Consider the following 12,242-nt stretch of genomic DNA (forward strand, 5'->3'; position numbering starts at 1 on the left):
GAGATATTCACAGAAAACTGTCTCCGGCCACCTACAGGCTAGTTGGTGTATAGTAACATAAATTAATTTATTGTGTGGCCCCCCATGAACGGAATTCCACAAAACTTGGCGTGCATACAGATGGTGTCATAATGATCCTACACTTCCAATTTCGTGCAGTTTTGACTATGTTAGGTCACAGATACCTTCAATTACAACACCTCATTTTTACTTTTTTGTGTTTAACTAGGTGGCGCTATACATGAAATGAGTGGTTATGGAATGGGTTGACATGGCCCCTTGAGATCAACATACAAAAAAAAAAAGGTCCTCCTAAACCCTACGGTTTTCGAGATATTCACAGAAAACTGTGTCTGCTCTACCCTCCTTTCGGGGGTCCAGTCCAGCGGGGGGGCTACAGATCAAAACGAAAAATGACGGTTCCATTCTATCCATGTGGGGGTACATGCCCACCAAGTTTTGTGTACCCCGGTCTTTCAGTGTCCCGGGAATCCTTGTTGGTGTACGTCACTAAATGTACACATATATTATTTTATTGTAAGGCCCCCCATGAACGAAAGTACACAAAACTTGGCATGCATTTGGAGGGTGTCATAATGATCCTACACTTTTAATTTCGTGGAGTTTTGACCTTGTCAGCCAGAGATATTGTGATGAAAACACCAAATTTTTTGCTTTTTAATTTTTAACTAGGTGGCGCTATACATGAAATAAGTGGTAATGGGATGGGTTGACATGCCCCCTTAAGACCAACATACATAAAAAAGGTGGACCTCCTAGGCCCTACGGTTCTCGAGATATTCACAGAAAACTGTCTCCGGCCACCTACAGGCTAGTTGGTGTATAGTAACATAAATTAATTTATTGTGTGGCCCCCCATGAACGGAATTCCACAAAACTTGGCGTGCATACAGATGGTGTCATAATGATCCTACACTTCCAATTTCGTGCAGTTTTGACTATGTTAGGTCACAGATACCTTCAATTACAACACCTCATTTTTACTTTTTTGTGTTTAACTAGGTGGCGCTATACATGAAATGAGTGGTTATGGAATGGGTTGACATGGCCCCTTGAGATCAACATACAAAAAAAAAAAAGGTCCTCCTAAACCCTACGGTTTTCGAGATATTCACAGAAAACTGTGTCTGCCCTACCCTCCTTTCGGGGGTCCAGTCCAGCGGGGGGGGGCTACAGATCAAAACGAAAAACGATGGTTCCATTCTATCCATGTGGGGTTACATGCCCACCATGTTTCGTGTACCCCGGTCTTACAGTGTCCCGGGAATCATTGACGGAAATTTGGGCATGCGAAAAAGAAAAAAAAAAAAAAGAAAAAAAAATCTGACTTCGCTGCGCGGCGGTCATAATTATACTGTAGCCTTTACTACAGCACACTTCTAAATAATAATGTATGGTAATTCAATTCAATAATAATTCGCCCTCTATGCAATACCACAGTTAGTTTACATACATTAAACTTTTACCTTGAACAATGGCTACATGAAGTACACCATAATACTGTCAATGACAATTCGTGTTACCAAATATGTGTCTTTGTTACACAGCAAGTGACCATATGAAAGTTCAAGTAGGCCTAATAGTTAAAATGGTACCATATGAAACGAAACCAAGCGCTTGGATTTGAAACTAACCAGGGGGTCGTTTCTAGAAAAGTTGGCAAAGACGTTGCTCAACCACCATGGTACGACGCAACTTGCGACCAAACAACGACATTGTTACACCTGTTTCCAGAAAGCATCATACCTGTGTCGCAATTCGCTACCTCCGACGTTCGAACACTGTAGTTCCAACAATGTTGTTGATGATGCAGCGATACATATCATTGGTGGAAAACAGTGGCAACGTATAATACCCCACCCCCTAGAAATTCTCTGCCACGGCCTATGTTGACATTTTTCTAATTTAAACCGAGTGATTAATGCTGGCATTGTCATCGTCATCTGCAAAAACCTAAACCTATTGCAAGTAGGCCTATATAAAACATTTTACTGAAGCCGACCATGTGCCATTATTTGTGTTAAATATCTATGTTGGAAAAATATATATATAGCCTGGACGAATGTCTGGGTATAGCAAATAATACGGCTATTAATTGTCTCGTGGCTTAACGGCAGCGCGTCAGTGCGCTACGCGCTCGGCCGGAGTTCACATCCGATCTCTTCTTTTCACCTCTGAGTAAGAGTAGGCCTACGAGACACAACAATAGGTTTTGACCATACATATTTATGTATATAGTTATTCTACATCGAGAGACCATAGGTACAAGACATCAGTCAAAAACAATTGAATCTACGTGTCACACTAGTTCACCTGCAGGTAGCGAGAAGCAAGAGGACAATCTCACATCATAAGAAAATCGAACCTACAACAAGTCATCTGCTTAAGCCACTACACCATGTATCACTGCTTTTGTAAGAGTGAAGATTATAATACTAAAAGCAAGGCAATACTCGAATTAACATAAATAGCAAGAATGAGCCAAGTAGGGGAGTCAGTGTCTTAATCAAAATTAAGCTACAGGATAGATCAATCATTGAATCACAAGATAAACATCCACTCCGCAATTTTTGGTTAGGCGGTTGTGATTTTTGGTTAGGCGCTCCGGACACCAACAGGAACTACCAATGAACGACACAAGTGCGACTGCCTAGGGGCAGTAGTTCAAACGACCAAACTGTGCGTCCTTGTTTGCGAGTTCGAACTTCCTTATCTAGAAACACCAAATCCAAGAACGATGGAGCGAACTACCAAAGTTGCGACGCAAGTTAGCAAACAACGCTTTCTAGAAACGAGCCCCTGGTTGGGGCCCAGCCGTCACGTTGGTGCACATAATGTATAATCCAATAAATGTCAGTAATCCATGTTAGTACAGAAACGATTAACGCAGGCTGCTTTTACACAGTCCCATGTCGCTATCTTTCCTTGGCTTCACTTTGGTACTCACGCAACCTCGAACTGCTGCTAAATGGCGTGACCTCACACACTGGCCAGTAGATTGATGTCCCGGCAAGCGTTTGGTATAGCTGGTTGAGCAGGCTACCTCAGCTTCACTCGTCGTCTGTCTGTTGCTTCCCTTTCACACACACACGGGAACGGTAGTCTCTGGCAAACCACAGTCCAGGCACACAGCAAGTCAGCTACTTAAAGAAATTATCCGGAGTAAAATGCACTTTAGATCAATTTACGGATGATTGGGAGTACATACGTTGAGTTGACATTAAAATCATGTCATTCGGATGTGTTTTGAGAAAGTTCGATTTTACCGTTTTTAGTCAAAACTCGTTAGCCTGGAAGTGACCCGGGCATGTCATTTCGCCGCTACAAAACGCTATTTTTATACCTCTTCTACAGTTCCAAACAACATTACACTTACGTGGTAGTGAGTAGAGGGTCCCTAAAGCCAAACCGAAGTATCCCGAGGTCTTTATGTGGTCGGATAGAGTCCAGAATGAATTTCATCAAGCCAGTACCTTTCCGGAAATGTTGCTGCTGCAGCTGCCATCTTTAGGGGAAAGTCCGTAGGAGTCCATTGCCAAGGGTGGAGTAACACGCTCTGGAAATTCACAATTTCGTCGCCGAAAAAAATAGTCCAGTATTTCTTTCGAAATTGAAATGAAGTTGTATGCAACAGCAACGCCTCACGCGAGACGTCACGTGACATTTCAAAATTCCAACCTGTTAGTAAGCTAGGGTTTGCTGTTGCATACAAACTTAATTTCAATTTCGAAAGAAATACTGGACTAAAAAAAAAAAACGGCGACGAAATTGTAAATTTCCAGAACGTGTTACTCCACAGTGGGCAATCGACTCCTACTGTTGCCCCTCGCCCTCGTCCATTAATTCAGTATAACAGGACACCTCGGCGGCCGTTATCCCTTACATAAACAATTTATTCGGAGACACGTCAGATCGTAACAACATTCGTTCAGACAACGTAGCACACACAGCGACAAGCTCTCAAACAATTACAACACATAGACCTGCTGTTGGTACAAATAGGCTACTGCATTAGTAGTAATACCCACCCAATACAATAAGGTTCCCTCTAGTGCCCGATGGGCAGGCTCGGACTGGTAATCTGTACAACAGGGCAAATGCCCGGTGGGCCGGTCCACATGTGGGCCGGTGACCTCCGGGATTTTTTTTTTTTTTTAAAGTTATTTAGCCTATTTGCGGCCCGTCATGTAGACCTAGGCTTAGCCTATAAATGCAGTTGCATCCATTTGGATTGAGGGGTGACAGGTCAATCATTTTGGCCTCTTCATGACAGGTTCAGTGTGTGTTACGATCTCGCCCCCCTGCCCCACCCCTCAAGTGGATTTGTACAAGCAGCCGCTTGGTTTGTGGGGAAATATAGCCTACGAGTCCATGCATGGTAGCCTAGGCTATATAAGTGCCCTCTGCTGGCTGGTGTTCACATCATCGCAGTTTAACCGTGAACAGCAATCAGAGGTGTCTAATTTTATTCCATAGATATATTGTTTTTATAGACGTCAGTTGCATGCGCTACGAAGAGCTTCCATTTACTGCACCATGTAGGCTACTGTAGTGCGGTTTGTCTGTCAACTCCGGGTACCTACAATTTTCGCACAACTTGGTGGAAAAGTGTAGCACAGGTTAAAGAAAACCTATTCATGTTTGGACTCAAAAGGAACTTCAACGTATTTCCCATATAGTAGCCTTTTAGCTCACAACGACAGTGAAAGTGGAACTTGGAAAGTGGAAGTCTCTCCAGTGTTACATTAGATGCACAATCAATCGCGAGTCGATGCACGTAAAAAGTATCAACTGGTAGCCTAGGTTAGTAACGAAGGTAGCCTAAATGTGATGATGGCAAAAACGTTTAGTATACACTTGTGGTGATAGCCTACAGTTAATGTGAATCGCTGACTATAACCAATGTAGAAGATTTGCACCAAATAGGCCTAAAGGCTGTGGTTGTGTTTCTACAATATGTTGGCACAAATCGTAATTTCTGTCAACTATGACGATCTCCATGCATGTTCAGTAGCCTATATTTTTTATTTAGTCAAGCAGTGACATGTGGTTTAATCAGTGTTGGGCAAGTTACTTCAAAATAGTAATATATTATGTATTACTTATTACTGTCATTTCAAAGTAATTCATTACATTATAATATTACTGTTTCTGAATTGTAAGGCATTACACTACTACATTACTTTTAAGTTACTTTTACCAAAATATCTAGAAATATGGATTTGGAATTCTAAATGCAGTTTATTATGCTCAATGCAGCTCATTGCACTTCTAATGGAGGGTGATGTGGTACAACATAATGACTGAGCTAGGCTTAAGGCTACAGTAGAATGCAATAGGTGCAGTGATGGCTCATGATGCAATACAAGGAACAATCATAGCCAGAATTTTGTTTAAAGAAGACAAAAGGTCAAAGTCTGGTCAATTTTGATAGAAATGCTGTAATTTTAGGCTTAGGCCTACTCATTAAAATCAACAGAGAGCCCACTACTGGATACTATATATAGTATATATATATAGCCCACTACTGGATAATAATATAATAATCTTATTATAATTATAATAATAATACTGTAATAATCTTTTCTCCAGATAGCCCACTATTTTTTTCCTACCAGTCGGGGATCGAACTGGCCACCCTTTAGTCACAAGTCCGATTCCCTAACCAGTAGGCCATGGATGCCCAAAGTAATTGACATTAATGCTATGGCTGCAAAATTAGACAAATGTTATGATTTGTTGGCTGTTCATGCATTGTTTGGTTGTGACAGTGTGTCATATCCATATGGCAAAAGGAAAACCTCATCAATCAATTTGATGCTCAAGAGGAATCTTGATTTGAAGAATTGTACAGATATACTGTAGAAGCTGATGAGCATGAAGGCAGGAATGGATTTCCTTTCTTGCCTCTATTATGGAAAGACTGTTGAAAGCCTCATCAACTTGATTCATGCTATTCACCAAGAAAAGAGACCCTGCTAAAATAATCTTCCTCCAACAAGAGAATATGCAGCGGAACACATCAAGCGTGCATGGCTGCAAGTCCTTCTGTGGAGAGCTGCTGACAAAAAAACACCTCCAGTGTGAAAATAGAAGATGGAATTCCTGTGCCTGTTCATGGCAACACTGACATTGCACCCAAAACAGGTCTACAGCTTGTTGCTTGTGGATGCAAGGCAGTGCCAGCATGCTCCAGGGCCTCTTGCAGCTGTCAGTCAGATGGACTACCATGCACCACCTACTGCCATTGCAAAGGTGGTGAACAGTGTGCAAATACAAATTTCTACACTTTCAGTGGAGGATACTGATGACAGCGAGGGAGAAATATCTGATTGAATGAATGTTTTTTGGAGGAGACATTTGATGTTTGTGATGTGTACAAGGCCAGCCTGGCAACATGTTCTGTATATAGTTGCTTTCAGAATCTGTGAGAAAGTTCTACTTTGTTCCTTATAACTTAGTCTATTTGATTAATTGTTGAGGGTTGATACAATTCATATGTCTCTTGTGGTTGTTGCTCAGCCTACCATTTCAGCGGTGTGACGTTACCAGGCTTTACAGTTATTATGTTCTCTGGAGGGACTTGAAATCATTTTTAGCATGTTTTTATTGACATCATTGATTTCTGTTTGAGAAAAGCTTTCATTTGATACCATACATGAAGGGTTTATACAGTAATGTGCATCTAGTTATTTTTTATGGTAAAAAAAAGGGGGCGTGGCAAATTATGTCATTTAAAAAAAATGCTCAAGGGTGCCGGAGCGGCACCCGTCAGATTCTGAGTCTACACCCCCTAAACTATCAATTTATGCAAAAAAATTGCATTAGTACCTTATGTCACACCTATCCTGGGGTTCTACCTGACTATAGTAGGAAGACCTCAAAGACATCTGAGACAAATATATACTGACAGAATGAGGAAAAAAGCTCGGAAAATCATTGCAGATAGTACACAACCTCTTTCTAGCCAGTTTGAGCTCCTGAAGTCTGGGAGGCGCTACAGAGTGCCTCTGGCAAAAAGTGTATTTAAAAAATCCTTTATTCCAAATGCCATCAGTATCCTCAATCAAACAAAGTGACAATATCAAACTGAGATGCTATTTTTTTTACTCTTTTTTAACTCTTATTTTTGTGTATTTTTTAATTTAAATCTTATTTTGTTCTATGTATTTTATCATGATATTTCAACTCGTATGTCTGAGATGATACTGTGGCTGTATGTCTATCTGTCCTTTATGTCTGGTGAGCCAAAGAAAAATGTCCACCTTGGTGGACATTAAAGAATTATTCTATTCCATCAGACACACAGATCCCAGATGCACCCCTCCCCCTCCCCTTACACCCCCCATCATCACAACAGATCAAGTGAGAGCTCAACTAAAGAAACTGCACACCAATAAGGCAGCGGGGCCTGACAGACTGTGTCCAAGGCTACTCAAGGCTTGTGCTGCTGAACTGGGGGAGCCACTGAAGCACATCTTCACTGGATTACAGATTACCTGACCGAGCGACCACAGTTCGTCAGACTAAAGAACTGTCTCTCTGACACTGTGATCAGCAGCACCGGAGCGCCACAGGGAACTGTGCTCTCTCCAGTCCTGTTCACCCTGTACACATCTGACTTCTGCTACAACACCGAGTCATGCCACATGCAGAAGTTTCTGACGATACTGCAATTGTGGGGTGTATCAGGAACGGGCAGGAGGGAGTACAGGATCATCTTCAACTCAACACTTCAAAGACCATTGATGGGGTCAATGTGGAGGTGGTAAGCACCTACAAGTATCTGGGTCTCCACCTGGACAATAAACTGGACTGGTCAGCCAACACTGACACACTCTACAAGAAAGGGCAGAGCAGGCTGTACTTCCTGAGGAGGCTGCTGTCCTTCAATGTGTGCAGCAAGCTCCTCAGGATGTTCTACCAGTCTGTTGTTGCCAGCGTCCTCTTCTATGCAGTGGTATGCTGGGGAGGAAGCACAAAGAAGTAGGATGCGGGGCGAATTGACAGGCTGGTAAGGAAAGCTGGCTCTGTAGTTGGAGCTGAACTGGAGTGCATCACTTCAACATCTGACAAAAGGACCCTGAACAAACTGATCAACATCTTGGACAATGAGTGCCACCCACACAACAGCACTATTGTTAAGCAGAAGAGCCTGATCAGCTGGAGACTTCGCTCACTGCCTTGCACAACAGACAGACTGAGGAAGTAATTTGTCCCCAGGGCCATTGAACTATTCAATGCTTCACTTAAGGGAAGAGGAGAGATAAACTTATCTGCATAGTCTGTCTGCCTCTTCACCCCCTCCATGTTTGGATACTGTCTGTCCACGAGCCACTTTTTACCACTGTCTTTCTGCCTCACTGTTTGCGTGCTATATTAGCACATATGCATAACCCCTCCCTCCATGCCACAGCCGAACTGTGGCCACACTTATACCTTTTCTTAATATAGTTATATATATAGATATATAGACTTTATTCTTGCACTGTTGCACTGTTGGACTTACTCATTTGCACTATCGCAGGACACTCACTCACACAGAGCACCTTACCTTACCTTACTATGCACAGAGAATCACAGGCTCAGTCCCTGCCTCAGTCATTGCAAGCGCCTCTTGATCTTAATCACCCACTATGTGGATACTGTTTTTAGAATTGATTTAGATTAAGTGTTAGTTAGTATAATTTGTATTTTAGTATATTCTTTATCTTCTACTGTCCTTATTGCTTAGTTGTGTTTTATATACTTTTAATTACTTTTTCTGCTGTTAGTGAATGAGTGTGTGTTGTCCGACCGCCCATCTGATCAACCAACCGATAGACCAACCAAACGTCATACCACCCACTTTACTTCCATGTATCAGAATAATTGCCTTTTTATAAGCAGCCTACATATAGGCTACCTACATGAACTTACACGTATTGTAGCGACCTACACGGCCCACTGTGTTCTATGCTTGAATTTTGTGCTTTGTGTTAACAAACTCATTAACTGAACTCTGGCTTTTGGTCGGATGCTACAGTATCCAACATGTGCCCAGAATTGGTGAAACATGTACCTGTAGGCTACTTATTCTGTTGGAACATGATGGATACATTGTGTTGGAACATGAATAAATGTAGAAAAACTGTACAATGTTGAAACTTCATTAAATTAACATTCATTAGCCTATTTGTGTCGTTATTACACTCTAATAAATGGCTGTACTTGTACAGTACAGCACAGCAAAATCTATTCAAACTGCAGTCCGAAAGATACATTTGTTGATTGAATCAACACAACTTGCGTCTTTTTAACACATCTCTGTGTCCAGATAGGGACAACACATTCCTTTTAAGAATGTGTAGGTATATGAAGGCTGCTTATAAAAAGGCAATTATTCTGATACGTGTCAGTAAGGCGGGTGGTATGATGTTTGGTTGGTTGATCAAATGGACAGTCGGAAGGTTTTTGGCACGATTCCCGCACCATACTCGCTACCTGCAGGTGAACTAGTGACACATGGATTCAATTGTTTTTGACTGATGTCATGTACCTATTGGTCTCTCGATGTAAAGTAACTATATGCATGAATATTTATGGTCAAAACCCATTATTGTGTCTTGTAGGCCTACTCTTACTCAGTAATGAAAAGGAGAGCTAGGATGCGAACTCCGGTCAAGCGTGCAGAGCGTCGACGCGATGCCATTAAGCCTGATATACCCTGAAATTCGTGTAGAGGCTATATATTTTTTCCAACATAGGTATTAAATAATGAATAACAAATAATGACACATATTGGTCGGCTTGTCAACTATTTTATATGCTTGCAATAGGTTTAGGTTTTTGCTGATGGCAATGACAATGCCAGCATTAATCACTCAGTTTAAATTAGAAAAATGTCGACATAGGCCGTGGCAGAGAATTTCTAGGGGGTGGGGTATTACACGTTGCCACTGTTTTCCCCAATGATATGTATCACTGCATCATCAACAACGTTGTCGGAAATACAATGTTCAAACGCCGGAGGTAGCGAATTTCGACACAGATGGTTTCTGGAAACAATGTTGTTGTTTGGTTGCAAGTTGCGTCGTACCACGGTGGTTGAGCAACGTCGTTGCTAACTTTTCTAGAAACGAGCCCCAGAATAGGCTGTTTCTGGGCTGGGCCTGTTGTCTTAAATGCAAATGAGCTGTTGTTGGCCACGCCCCACTCTGGAACTGATGCTGCTAACCATTTGGCTCAGACTGCCTGAGTTGTACACGCAAATGTAATGTAATTGCCGGACTTGTAGCACGTTTAGCGTTCCAGTTTGTCTTTATGGGAAAGAACATGGACGCCACCAGGGCAGCAGCTGTCTCTGTAGTGCTGGGCGATTACCTAGAACACATGAGCAAGCTTGTGGCTTATCTAAATGTAGGGCCCTCTAGAAATATGTGTTACTGGACCCATTTCACTATTTCCCTATTACTCTACATTTAAGCTGTGGGACTCAATTTCCCAAAATCCCCTAATTTAGTTTTCTAGCAGTTAATTGCACTATATCTGTTTTCTTAGATATTTCTTTGTCAATTTTAAAGACAATTTTTCATGTAAATACATTTGCAGTTTGTTTCGTAACTATTGAATTAACATTGTGAAAGATTGTAATTCCAACGACTACAAACCCATCAGTCGCGCTAGTGACAATAGCTCATTCACAGCCACACTGGATTGTACAAGCATACCAGCAACAGGTCTTAATTGGGCTTTCCTTGTTGAAAATACCACGAGTCAAAGGATTAAACACATCAGGTAAGTTGTATTCGTCCATAGACTGTACAAGACACTGTTAACTCATTGAGTGCCAAAATGCGTTGAATGCCAAAAACGTAATATTACGTTTTTAGCTTTTTTTTTTAAATTACGAAACTAGACACTCTAACACACCTTATATGTGATTTTGGGAACTCTGTGATGAATGGAAATGAAATATATGACGATCGAAAACTCATGAAAATGCACAATCTCTGGACATTTTATCATAACTCGGTTGCCGCTTTGGGTCGAATCAGTGACACATGCACGTCAGCTCAAAACCAGGCCATTTTCGTGGGTCTGTCACTAGGTGGCAGTCTCGCTGATCACTTCCCGGAAAGTTTACAGGCAATACTTCATATTTCATGAAAGAAGTTATATCTCCATTTCTAGAAAAAGCTTGGGATTTCTCAGGAACAGAGGCGTGTAGAAATACACGGTTTGCATCCACTGAGAGCTTAAAGTCTCACCTTTTAAACGAGCCATTGTATGTGTGCATAGCTATAACACAGAATATGCTGTGGCTGTACAAAATTCATCAACAATGGTCTAGATTGCTGGCACTCTAGGACAAAGCTTCCGAAAACAGCTTGGCAGTCAATGAGTTAAGTGACATACTGTAGCAGGCAGCAAGCAGCAAGATGTAACCGTTAACTAGCATAACAGCTAACTTTATCGTTTCATTACGTTGGTGATGTACATCGTTCGAGACGAGAGATGTAGTCCACTGAGCGGATTCGCACAAAACCAACATAACTTTTTAAGTCTATCGAACAACAGTACTTTGTTGACGTGAAAAATTATCTTTTAAATTCACACACATCATATGTGAAATTCGTGGCAGAATTCAAACAGGACCAAAAAATAATTGTTATCTCTCCATTAACTCCCATTCATATTTTTTTGAAAGATAGGTCCCATGGACCGGGAGTAGAATGGTGTGATTTTGGCTCTCTATATGGCCGTTTTCTACACATATCCCACCCCTTCCTCTGCAAAATGTCGACATGTGAATACATTGAGCCAATCATATGGTGTGTTGTGAAGACATCGTGCCAATCATCAAGGATGGGCACAAATACATCGAAATGTATTTCTAAATAAAATACCCACCTTAAAAATGTATCAAAATAAGCTACAAAATACAGCAGCCAAAAAATGTATCAAAATAAAATACTGTATTTTTGTATTTTCAAAATACTACGAAATACTTTTTTCTAAAAGCCTTTTTTGTCTATCCCTTCACTTGTACACTACCTGGAAGAACATCTGAAAGCAAGAGACTCCTTCAATAATCAGTCAACAGATTAGATATGCTCACCCCTCATGTTAGACATCCCAATATAAACCTCGGCCCTGAGAAATGTTCGGTAACTCAAGGAACCCTTCCGTTGAGTGCCAAAAACGTAATATTATGGGGTTTTTTTTATTACTAAACTAGA

This window comes from Alosa pseudoharengus, unplaced genomic scaffold, assembly GCF_046254945.1.
Source record: "Alosa pseudoharengus isolate Yale_2024_CS ecotype anadromous, Long Island Sound unplaced genomic scaffold, YU_APseudo_1.1 YU_APseudo_1.1_scf_23, whole genome shotgun sequence".
Classification (NCBI taxonomy): domain Eukaryota; kingdom Metazoa; phylum Chordata; class Actinopteri; order Clupeiformes; family Clupeidae; genus Alosa; species Alosa pseudoharengus.